At 36.8% G+C, this 12,924-nt stretch overlaps 1 long non-coding RNA gene across 1 annotated transcript; it reads right to left on the bottom strand.

Moving 5' to 3' along the window:
• Positions 1-2,789: 2,789 nt before the first annotated feature.
• LOC102014481 lies at positions 2,790-9,060 on the bottom strand. Its single transcript, XR_261621.2, has 3 exons — positions 8,626-9,060; positions 5,329-5,447; positions 2,790-2,880 (listed from the first exon to the last, which is right to left on the bottom strand). It is a non-coding gene; the product is annotated as an uncharacterized LOC102014481 (long non-coding RNA).
• Positions 9,061-12,924: the final 3,864 nt, after the last annotated feature.

Raw genomic sequence — 12,924 nt, forward strand, 5'->3', positions numbered from 1 at the left:
ATGAAAACAATGCATAGGTAATACTTCAAAGAATCAACAACTGGAATTTCATCTTATTAAAAATTTTTTGCACATCGAAAGAAATCACCAACAGAGTCAAAAGAAAACCCACAAATTAGGGAAAAATTTAAAGCAAATACCCTTCAGACAAAGGACTTCTATCTAGAACATATAAAGAACTTTTTAAAAAGTCAGGTCCCCATAATTCAAAGACCCAATCCAAAAATGGGCATGTGAGATGAATACACATTTCTCAAAAGAAGAAATACAAATGGCAAATAATTATGTGGAAAAAATGTTCAACATCATTGGTCATTCAAGAAATGCATCAGCATTCAGGAATAGCGCCTCACAGGAGGGGCTTAGATTCCAAGGGCTCCATTTTCAGGAGTGGATTAATGCTAATCATAAAGGGCTTGAAGCTGCCAGTTTAATCTCTGACTGTTTCCCTTGCCTTTTCTTTTCCCTTCCACCATGGGATGCTCCAGCAAGAAGGCCCTGGTCAAATGCCAGTGCCTAGATCTGGGTCTACCTCCATACCCAAGCTTACAGAATTGTTAACCAGTAACTTTCTGTTCATTATAAATTACCCAGTCTTGGATATTTTGTTAGAACAACACAAGACAGCCTAAGACATAGACCTACCTAAAATATTTTTTTCTAATTGTACAGTCAAGTGGAGTTCATTAGGTATAGTTATTTCAGTTCAAGGGAATTTTGGCTTCTTGGAACATTTTTGATTATCAAGACTGAGGGGTAGGGCTTGTTATTGACATCTACTTGATAGAAGTCAAGGATGCTGCTAAATATTCTACAGTGCATAAGACAGCCTTCCACAACAAAGAATTATTCAGTGCAAAATGCTAACAACCAAGATTATGGAAGCCTGAGCTCCAAAATTAATGGTAATGCTAAATGATCTCAAAGCTGGTTTGGATAAATGTGAGAGGTGTGGGAGGGTGACTAGGATGAGTAAATAAAAGAGAAACTCACCAATATTTTTCAAGATTTTACGAAGAAGGGCCTCTTAGAAAAAGATGTTATCTAAACTCAGAGTGTACCCTAGTAGAAATAATACTATTAAGTCACACTGTAAAAATTCATTTTAAAAAGAGTTCATGGAAGGTTAAGTGGAATCGAATTGGAAGTGAGTATGAGAGAGGGAACAGAAGAGGGAGTCTGGGAGAGACATGGATGGAGAGAGAGAATAAGAAAGAGAGAGACAAAGAGGGGGAGAGAGAGAGAGAGAGAGAGAGAGAGAGAGAGAGGGAGAGAGAGAGACTATAGCAATCAATAACATCGAGTAGAGAAGAATTGGCTGGGTTAAGAATATGCAGCTGCCAGGGGAGGAAACCTCTCATGGAGGAAACCAGTGAACAAGTTCAGGACAGTGTCAAATTGAGGTTGCATTCTAAGAAGGGGCTATGAGTGGAAGTCAGGGAATCAAATTATTGAAGTAGGGAGCAAGGGTGCCAAGATAACCAGTTCAGTGCATGAGAACTAGAAGCAAAGCCAGGGTAAGCAGAAGGAGAGGCAGGAACTGAGTGGTAACTCTGGCAGCAGGTTTGCGAATACCAGCAGCACTGTTTGTGGCTAAGTCTGTGGGCACAGGCACACTATGAAACTTGTGCTCAGGGCCTTCGATAGCACTCATCTGGCTCATCAGGCCAAGTCTAATTTTATCCCAGTGAAAACTAAAGCTCTCACTGGACATTTCTTTGGGCATCCTGTGCAGTATGTAACAGACACAGACCTGCTGTATTTGTTCTGGACCCCGCAGACTTCATCTGAACAAGTGGTAGACTGACACGGTACAGACACTTTGCTAAAATAACACCTTGAGAACTATTTTATTAAGCTAACTATTAAAGGAACAAGAGAATTGTTTACAAAGGATGGAATCATAGCATTTCATGCTTTCAAAATGTCACACTCAGAATCACCTAAATACTCTTATCACAAAAAGAAAATTACTCAAAGCAAAGTTAGTAAAATAGTTTTCTTAATACTAAACATAAGCAGGACTATAGAAATTGTCAGTGTAATAGGTCTTGACTAATAAGTAATAATGAATTGAGCCATTGAAACTGGCATTGTGTCATGCATATTATAGGCCTTTATTTTATTCAATCTTTCTAACCTGTAAGGTTATTATTTTATACACAAGAAATTGAGCTACAAATCATGTATGTAGGCACTAGAGCAGCAAAATGCCCTGGGGGAGTATTTCTTGTTGTATGTTTTTGTTGGTTTGGTTTTTAGTTAAGGTTAATAAAAGGCTTACAGATGTATTTCAGATTCTAAAAAGCATGAACATGTCACTATTTTTGCAAGAGAATTGGGCAGTAACAAAAAACTTGCTCTTCAGTACGGAAAGATACTTGTGAAAGACATAGCTGCTAATGCAATCGGTGGGCACCTTTTCTAATCTCAAAGGAGAAAGTGATCCTACTCCTGCAGATGTGGAAAAGGGAGGGAATCAGGGGCAATCTATATACAATGTCTACAGGCAAAAACCAGATCTACATGGACATTTATTTATTCAATTAAAGGAAGAAAAAAGCAGAAAAACAACAAGGCATGGATATTTGGCCTATACATGGAACAGAAAATTCTGACAACAAAGATGGAGATAAATTGTTAAGTAAATTATTAATTATAAGACTCAAGACATGGGAAAACAGCAAACATAATTTATCAGCCAGTCTGCATAAGCTAGATTATGTGCAGCAATAAACAAACCCCAAACGTTAGTGGCTTGTAACAAATAATTTAATTCTTACTCTGTGTCCATGGCCTGCCAGCTTGAAAATTCTGCTTATCTGTGTCTCTGAGGGATCCAGGCTGAAGAAACTTCTTTTCCACCTTCTGTTTCCATGACTGCCAAATCCACAAAAAACATGGAAAACTAAACATTGACTCTAAAGATTTTACCCCAAAGTGACTTATGTTACTTTAATTCACATTGCATTTGGTAATGTATCACAGAGACATGCGTCACGCCAAGTTGAGGAACAATCTGACTTTTAGTCCAAACTGAGGGAAAGAACTAACATTTCTGAAAAATTTCCCTAAGAGCTGTGATAACCAATCCCTCTGATTACAAATATATCACTGACTTTTCTTTTGGTTAATTAACCTCTCCTAAGTCCTATGTAATCACTATACTGGATTTAGTGATTAGGTAGGTTTACACTGGGTTTAATTCTCCTCTTTGATTAGAAACCTATGAAGAAAAATAACAGGTTGTCTCACTTCATATTCACAATATTCAAATACAGAAAAGGATCTGGTTATCCAAATGACATTCAAAGTAAAGGAGACGGGGAGATCCTGCAGTAACTGGTTCAAAGCAATTCTGAAATCTTACTAGACTGTGACTGCAAGGGTACCCTGCCCTGGAGGGTGAAATGCTTTTTTATTAGCACTTGATTCATTTCCCTGGAAGTGATTTCCAACTCCTTGTACCTATCACCCATGTGAAATGTGTAAATATAAATATATTTAGGGAATATTCAAAGAAGAAAAACAGTGATAAGGGTTATATATTTATACTATAATATTGACCCAGGAATCAAAAAATATATTTAAAGAATAGAAAAAATAGTTGGGAAGAATAACATATACATTAAAAGTTTTTCTATAAAGGTTGATTTTTAATCAAGTGGAGAATATTTGACTAACCAGTGATGAAATTATGAATACTGTCTATCCATACATGAAAGAAAAACAAAAAAAACCTTAGACTTCTTGATGCTCAGTACCTAGGAAGATAATATTTAATATGAGAAAGAGATAAAAGAAAGTCAAAAAACTATTAGGAAGTCATATAATCAATTATTTTTATACTGTTAATTGGATGACCTTTCAAAGAAAATTCCAATTTTTAAACTATAAATGATATTAACAGGTTTTACATAAACAAAATTAGCTGTGATATTCTGTTAGAAATAAAATATTATATTAACTTATTTTAAGGAGAACTAACAGTCCAAAAAACCCAAATGGAACAATTAGTAGAAAAAGGGGTAAATCAAGTGCATATTATCTCCCACCAATCAGTAAGAAAACAGTGAGGCAATGTAATAAAAAATAGCTGAAGGATAAAAAGAGAGGGCTGAAGATAAAGAAATATAAATAACAAATAATACTTTAACTCTACTGGTAGTCAGGAAAATCAAATCAATATTAATTTATTAGTAATATAATTTACTATTAATATGGCATGTATTTCATATTGGCAAAACAATCACTGATAAAAACATAAAAAAGTAGATAATACACTGTTGATTTGAATGTAAGTGTTCAAAAGTTCTTTAGAAAGCAATTTTGCAATCTTAATTAAAAATAAGGACATTTTTTGGTAGCAAACCAGAAGTATTCTCTAGAACTGCATAAGACTATATCATTATATGAAACTTCATCCACTTCTATGTATATGTGCAATAGAGTTTGGTTTGTGTCTTAGTTTTCTACTGCTATATTCGACTATCATAGCCCGTGTAATTTAAAAATGATAGAAGTTTATTTGGTCCACAGTTCTAGGGGTGGGACGTCTAAGAGCAGGATGCCAGGATCTGGCAAGGGCCTCCGTGCTGTATCAGAATATGGCAGAAGCCCCAAACAAGCACAGGTGAGACAGAACACCTTTATAATTCACTTTAGAGCAAAATTACTCCCTCGTAACAACCTACTCCCCTTATGTCAGTGTTACTCTGTTCAAGACAAAGGAGCACTTATGACCTAATCATCTCTTAAGGTCTCACCATCTGATATTGCCACAGTGGCAACCAAATTTCAATATGGGTACTGCAGCAGACATTCAAACCTTTGCAGTGTGTACTAGTGAATACTGTAATCAATCACTTCATCAATAGATAAACATCAAATATAATATTTAAAGCATATTCATAATTTAGAATACTTGGTAATTTAGTTTTCAAAAATATTGACATAGAAATGGCATCAAGACATATTGTTCAGTGAAAATTAGAACGTTTAATGCTTTCATTTAGAAATGGAAATCAACACAAAAATATCTGTATGTACACAGATATATAGAAGGCAAATGGACAGATTCTGAATTTCTGGCAGAAGGTACCGTGGGAAGCATAGTTGGAATGAGAGTGAGGAGGATGATTAAGGAACTCTTTCTAATTTTACCTTGTATAGTACATCTGACTATTCTGTAATAAAACTTCAAATGAATTGATGGAACTTTGACTTCTGTCCAAGACAGAATGTTACTAAATGGATTTACATTCCAGCCTGAAAGAAATCGGATATGAACAAGCAAAATATATGAAACAATAATTTCAAGATACTGACCAGTGGACAGTGGGTGGTATGATTCCTGCAGATGGGAAGTAAAGGCATCAGGACAAATTATTTTCATGGTAGAAGACAGCGCGTTGGGTCCAGATCATTTCCCCGTGTGGGAAAGGAACCTAGTGTTAAGGAAATTTATGTTACTAACTCTCAAAAATGGAGCATGTTTAGGGGAAAAGAATTCATGTCATACACTGTGAGTTAAAATCTCTGCAATAAAATCTAGATGTGGTAATGTTACATGTTTTTCAGTGGAAGATGAGGAAGCTAAAGGAAAACAGCTTTGAACTCTGGCTGTATGATTCTATTGGTATTTCAACACTGCCCTTACTTCTAAATTAGAAGAATGAATTGTTAGTCTGACCTAGAGAAGTTAACCATCTTTAAGGTTTTCAAAATTGTGAGTGAAACTGGCAGGGTGATAAAAAGAAAAATGTGTTGATTAGTGGTTTTTATCAGAGTCCATTTTGTCCCCTAGGTTTTAGCAACTATATTTATAATTTCTACTGAAATTTTTATAAGCTAACATCCCAAAACAAAGAAGGGAAGGGAGGAGTTGTGCTATAATACACATACACACATATATAATATACATATGTATATGTAGATGTAGATGTACACTTAGGGATAGAAAAATATCATGCATAGTCCAGAGAATAAAAGTAAACAGAAAAAGTATAAAATTGGGAATAAAAAAGTAAAGGAAAAGGTAAGAATACACACAATAGTTCAGAACAAATGATAATCATACAGTAGGTATAATATATAAAATATCAGGAAAAGCATAATAGTTTTTAAATGACTATAAGACATAGAAAAAGTGACAAAACACAAATATTAGAAAAGAAAGATGACCATAGATCTACAAATGTGGAAGAAATTCAAATTCATAGGTGAATGCTATATAGTAATGATATCTGAGGTAAAAATTTCATAGCATGCAGAACACTACATATTTTTGCTTACAGGTACATACACAATCAAATGTAAAACACTGCTACACTCAACTGCAGGGCAGTGGTTACCCTTAGCTTACAACAGAAGGGAAAGAAAGAGCTAAAACTTTAACTCCATGTTCAATATTTTATTTTTATTTTTAAAAATAGTAGCTGACGCAAACACAATAGAATGTTAACATCTGTTAAATCTGGGTGGTCAGTATTTGGGTGTCTTTTATCTCATGTTCTGACCTTTTGAGAATATGTGAAATGTTCCATAATTCAAAATAGAGAGAAAAATTTTAAATAGCTCTCGTCACTGAATTTTGGCAAAGGTCTTTTAAACAGCTAAACAAATTGAATTTGCTGATTTTTCTCAGGCTTCCTCTCTGAGTCGGTGATGATTTCTATATTTAAAAATATATTTCTCCCTGATTTCACTTTTATAAATTGTGGGCGTAGGTTCACCGTTTTCTGAGAACACTCATATGCAATAAATGTCACATATCTACATTCTGAATCCCACTCATGGCAGTCGAGGCATTCGATCTTGATAATGATTGGACAACCAAAGCAAAGACAGGAGCCGAGCTCTTAGATTACCATGGCAGCCCGACTGGTACCAAGCCTCTTCCAATTAGCTGGAGTTTCTGCCAAACCTGTGCTCACTGCCACTGAGGCACAACTATGTGCGGAATCGGATTTGACTTGCAATTGCCAATGCTAGGCCTAATCGCTGAAAAATTTTCTACCATTCTCAACGTGGGATTCAACAGCTAACCTACACCAATATACTACAGCTGTTTTCCTCTCATCCTCCCAGTCAAAGTCCTGTCTGCCTCTTGTACAAACCAGGCAAATCTTCTTCCTTCTCTTGGTCCTGGGGAATTTCCAATAACCTTAGGCAGGGCACATTTCCCCCTTCTCTTCTGTGTTTGAGCATCATCTTCTATTTCTTAGGGACTACTCCCTCAGTTTAATCCACATCAAATGATCCTAGACTCTCTCCAGAAACATTAGTTGAGTGAAGGTCATGGTTTGAGTTCAACTTTTATTTTTAGTTCTGACTTGCAAAAGCTGTTAATAATTCCTTGAGGCAACAAGCTCGGAACTCAGAGCACAAAACACGACTCCTGTTTTGTGAGACCTGGGAGAAGGAAACAGAACTCCATAGAACAGCCTTTTACTGCAGAAGAACAAAACCTTCACGTACGAATTCTACAATGTTTGCACAAATATTGCATCATCCCACTCTCTTATAAAGTTTCTGCTGACATCCAGATTAAAACATCAAGTATCTTCCAGCAGAGTCTTCTGATACATTTGCACTTTTGGTTAGGGAGCGCTCTTCCTACCCTTCAGTTTTTCACAGTACCTGGATGGATGCCAGGATGCCAATGTAGAAAATATCTACCTTCTGTTTGCCAATTCGTTTTAGCACACCTTCTGCTTTTAGGATTATTTGTTCTCTTACCTCTGACCTATCTCTGCAAAACACAGTTTTAGAGTGGGAAACTCCCTAAGGTCATCCTCAGGAATGATTGAAGCCAAGAATTAATTGAGTCTTTCTGCTATCTTCTTTCTCATTTTCTCAATGGACCTTTTGCACTGTATCCATCTCAGTGTTTTTTTGGCTGGCTTCCTCCCTCTAATTTATTTAAAGAACTGCACATTAATAGACTTTGCCATTGCTTGCACAGAGCTCTTAAAATTCTTTTAGGGTCTATTTACTTTTGAGTTTATATCTGACCATCATGTCTCCTAGGTGCCCCTACTTCACTCATGCAAGCTTTTTGCTTTCTCCCAGAATAACTCCTTAGATCGTGCCAGTAAAGTACACAGCATTTTGTTTTTCTATTATATTTAGGGGGCAGAAGACCTTTTTTTGGTTTTCTAATAGATGATAGACATTTTTAGAGTTCTCTAGACTTTTTGCAGCTATGACGTAGGGTATCTCTGTGTGTGTGTATGTGTGTGTGTGTGTGTGTGTGTGTGTATTTCTGCACATGCATGTATAAGCGTACTCCCTTTTTTCCCAAACTAATGTCTAAAATTTCATTAGTTTCTATTTTCCAAATTTAAATTTAGCATATTTGTGTGAGTGTATGTGCGTGTGTGCACGTGCCTTCTTACTTTCTGTAATGCTGAATCTGTCTTTCATACTTGCCATTTCAATCATCGCACACTACTTCCTGAAGCAGGCCCTGTTCATTGCTCAGAACCTGTTCAAGTTGATATGCTAGATCATTGTTTGCTACATGCCAGCCCCAATCTCAGTTTCTTAAAACAAGAAGAATTCTATTACTGCTCTGGAGCCTGAGGTTTAGCTGAACAGTTAATCAAGCTTTGCTGGACTTACCCAGGTATCCACACTCAGTGGTAGGTTGAGCAGGCAGCTGTAAGCTCATCACTCACAAACTATAGCAGTCCATTGGTATAAACTGGCCTACCATAGCTTTAGCAGGGACAAATGCACTTTCATGACATGGTCTTCCGTCCTCTAGCAGGGTGTGCAGTGGAGAGAGAGTTCCAAAAAGTAGGATGCAAGAAGGGCTTCTAGACATCTGGACTTAGAAGTGACTCCTCATCACTTCTCCTGCCTCAGCCTCCCAATTGCTGAGATTACAGGCCTGCCACATCCCACTGGTCAGAACAAATCATAAGGCCCAGATTCCACAAACAGGAAAATAAACTACAGTTCTTCCAGGAGAAATTGCAGAGTCCTAAGAACAACAGACACAAGGAGATGGCTAATCAGGTCCATTTTCAGTCTCAATTTGCTGGCCATGGTTGATTTCCTTTAATTCTTGATTCTAAAAGATCAACATAAAACAAAAATTATTTCCTGAGCACCTGTTATAAGCAAAACACCCTGTTGGTCTCTGATAGAACCCTATTTTCAGAAAACATTGAATCTCATTTCTAAAACTCTGAAAGTTAGGCACTAATAGTGATCTTGATTTATAAGTAGTTTATGGTTCAAAATTTCATTTTCTAAGTTGATGGCTTAAAATCTGGGATGAATTTTCCCATTGTAGTATAAACTGTAATTTGGGATACAGACAAATCCATTTTTAAGTCATAATTTATACTATACAATATAGTGCTAAATTATATCATAAATATTACAGAAAATAATTACTTTTATGATAGGTTTACATTTAACTGTATTAAATACTTGGTGCTGAGGAATCTACTTCTCATTTACTTTATCATGACCCTTCCTAATCCCTGATTTGGAGGTGAAGTCAGAAAGTTACTTACTCAGAAGAAAAATTGTATTACAAACCTTTGTATGATAAACACCTTCACATGAAGTCAGCATTACCGATGACACCATTAGTATACTCTTTTGTATAGCTAAGAAAAGTATGAATCAGTCATGATATATAACTTGCCTGAAGTTACACTGTACAAAATAGCTGTCATGAATACCTGTCTAACCACAAAAATCCTGCTTCATCCATGATGCTGCTCTACGCTGCTAAGGCGCTGTGAACAATGTAATATCACATACTATACCTGACATAAGGTTCATGAACTAAAATGGATCTACCATATGCAAATATCACAGTTTCAGAAATAGCTTGTAAATATGCCAGAGAAAATGTATATTTTATTTAAAATCCACAAATCCCTTTTTATAACCCATTGTTAAAATATTTATAGCCCATTGTTAAAATATTTGGCTACTTTCTCTAACAAACCTTAGTAAACTTAGTTTGGTTTTCCATTTACCTTAGCGAGTACTAGATAGTCCTGGCTGGCTAATACTCCAAATCAGGAAACATGTCTCCCAGACCCAAAGACTCAGTATTCTGTGTGTTATTGGCATGTTTTAAAAATCTTGATCTAATCAATGTATGTCTGTAAAAGTTCTAAAGTCATTACTTCAAACTTGGAATTGATTTGTTTACTGCAATGGTGCTGGAAGAGTCACAAATCTAGTATCTACTGGAGAACAGATGGGCTATTTAAGTAAGTGAGGCAGAGCTGGATATCAGGTGATAGGGAATAATAGGGACAGTGGTGAACAGCAAAGTGCGGCTCTACTCTGAAGGCACTCTAATGCGCATTAACAACACAAACAGCACTGCTAGCCAAACAAAATCAGCCTGCACATCAGATTTGTTGCCAGCATATCACTTTGGTTATTAATGCATTGTGATTTGTAGAGTAACCCAAAAAGGTTTTAGTCATTGTAAAATAAAATGGTCTTCTACTGTACCTTTGACTTAACTTTTACAAATTAAATGTATTTTTAACTGAGATCTAAAAACACAAAAGAGTAGATACTGGGGCATCATTGGATGTTTCAATACATTTTGAATCAAGTTAAGTGTATCTATTTCTCCAACCACGTATCATTTCTCCAACCACGTATCATTTCTCCATGGTTATGACATTTAACATTCTGTCCTCTAGCCTTTTCAGATGTGTAATACACAATCACTGTCTATAGTCAACCTATTGGTCAATAGCACATAAAATAGGTTAGTTTTTAATGCAAAAGTATGGTGCTGCAAAGATGAGCTTCAGACTAATCTAAGCTAAAGAATTCTCAACAAAATATTGCTGCTTTAGAGTTTGCGCTGGAGCAAACCAGCAGCCTCCCATCTTAGATAAGTCTTACAAATGACAACATTTGTTCACATGAATTTATCTACTCATTCATCCAGTTTTAAGTGTCTTATCCATACGACACACAGAATTGCAATTCCAGATGTATCTCTAGCATGAGGAGGGACTCTTCTTTTCCTCCATCTATATATCAAGCCACGGCAGAAAAGAATTTCCAGATTCCAGTTGTATCAACAGAGGACCAAAGACGTTCCTAAGCATCCTAAGTAATACCTATATGCAAAAGCATTCCACTGGCAGGGTTCTTTGGGGCAAAAGGTAGACTTATGAGCAACACTGAAATGTTCAAATCATGGGCTGCAAGGACAGTGTTGAAAGTACAATTTAAGAGAGTTCACAGTTTGTGCATAATTAGTTATCAAGTACCTGGTAAAGAAAATAAATGCTAACTATTTCAAAGGAGGGAATAAACATTTCAGTTGGCATGACTAAAGGCAGATACACGAATAAGACTGAACAACGGTAGTAGGAGCTGAATACAAGATGAGGAAAACCGTTTCAAATAACAGGACAAGAGTGAACAAACAACGATTTCAGTCCTTAGCTGAAGGGTGATCTCGTTTGGATGGGTAAGGTCTTCAGTGCTAGTACCTAACCTGACCTTTCCACTTCCTCCTTAGTATCACCCGGCTCGGGTGGCATGTAATTTACAGATTCGTATTAACTGTACTATCATATTGTATTAGTCTCAAATGCCAACCCCAGCAGGATCTTCTGTAAAATAAGAACTTTACATTTCTGTCAATTATATTATCCTGCTTCTAGGCTAGTTCTTAGCCTTCCTTTAGTGTTTATAATCTACACTGATTATATTCTTTCTCTTTCCTTCATCATTTGTTGTTTACAGTATTAAGTTTTATGACACTTTCTGCTTCATCATGACTGCAGTGTTTGATTGTCTTAGGAGCTTTCCTGTTTGCTCGGACAAAATACCTTGACACCTGAAAGGGAAAGGAGGAGAGGTTATTTTGCTTCCCATTTCACTTCGTAATCGCCAGGCTCCATGGCAGGACAGCACCGACTGGGAGGTGGCATGGCAGAGCAGCTACTTGCCTCACGACTAACAGGAAAGAGAGTCAAGGGGAGGAGCCTAAAAGGAGAAGAAACCCTTCCAGGTCACGCCTACAGTGACCTGCCTCTTCTGACCGGACCCCATGTGCTAACACAGAGTGATAATAACACCGCCATAATCCAGTCTCCTTTCAACCACATGAGGCTTGGGCCATTATAGATTCAAAAGATAACCTCTGTGTATGTTTTCAAAGGCAGCGCATCTTACTGTGTGTATGACTGTGCGAGGGGGCGCTTAAGGGTACAGCCTTTCTCTGTTACACTAAACCTAACGTTATGTACCTCGATGTATTCCCATCTTATTCGCCTTATGTCATTACGGTGGAAGATGGGTGCTTACTCTTACTCTGCTCTGAATACCATCACTAACTCTCTTTCCTAAAATTCCTCATCTCTTGCTCTTTACTGAGGTATGTCCATACTTTCACTATGGACATTTATAAGTCAATCTGTTTCCTATTTTTCAAATTTTTCCCACAACCCCGTATTCACCTCTTTAATCAGATCCCTCTCCTCTGTTTACAGCAGAATTTATATAAAGGCAGGTAAAGAGGCTACTTTCCCAACTGAACTCATAGTATCTACTCCACCCAGACCGCTGTCCTTTCGTTCTATTTTATTCTATTTTTATTCTTTTTTATTCTATTCTATCCCATTATTCTTTTCAAGGTTGGGAGTGACTTTCTTCTTCCCAAATCTAGTGAGTCTTTACTCTTTTATCCTAATTTTTCATTAGTATTCAATGCTATTGACCAGGTCCTTCTTCCCAAAGTACCATGGTTTTATTATTTCTTGGGTTATTTCTAAAGCAGTCTCCTTCGCTGGCTCCTCCTTCTCCAGCTTCTGATACTCAGGTGGCTGCAGGGATCTATTTGGCCCTGTCCTCCTCTATATAATTTTTCTCCCAAGGTCATCACCTCTAGTCTGATGACATTAACAATCATCT

The sequence above is a fragment of the Chinchilla lanigera genome, unplaced genomic scaffold (assembly GCF_000276665.1).
Source record: "Chinchilla lanigera isolate Chin_1 unplaced genomic scaffold, ChiLan1.0 scaffold00033, whole genome shotgun sequence".
Lineage (NCBI taxonomy): Eukaryota > Metazoa > Chordata > Mammalia > Rodentia > Chinchillidae > Chinchilla > Chinchilla lanigera.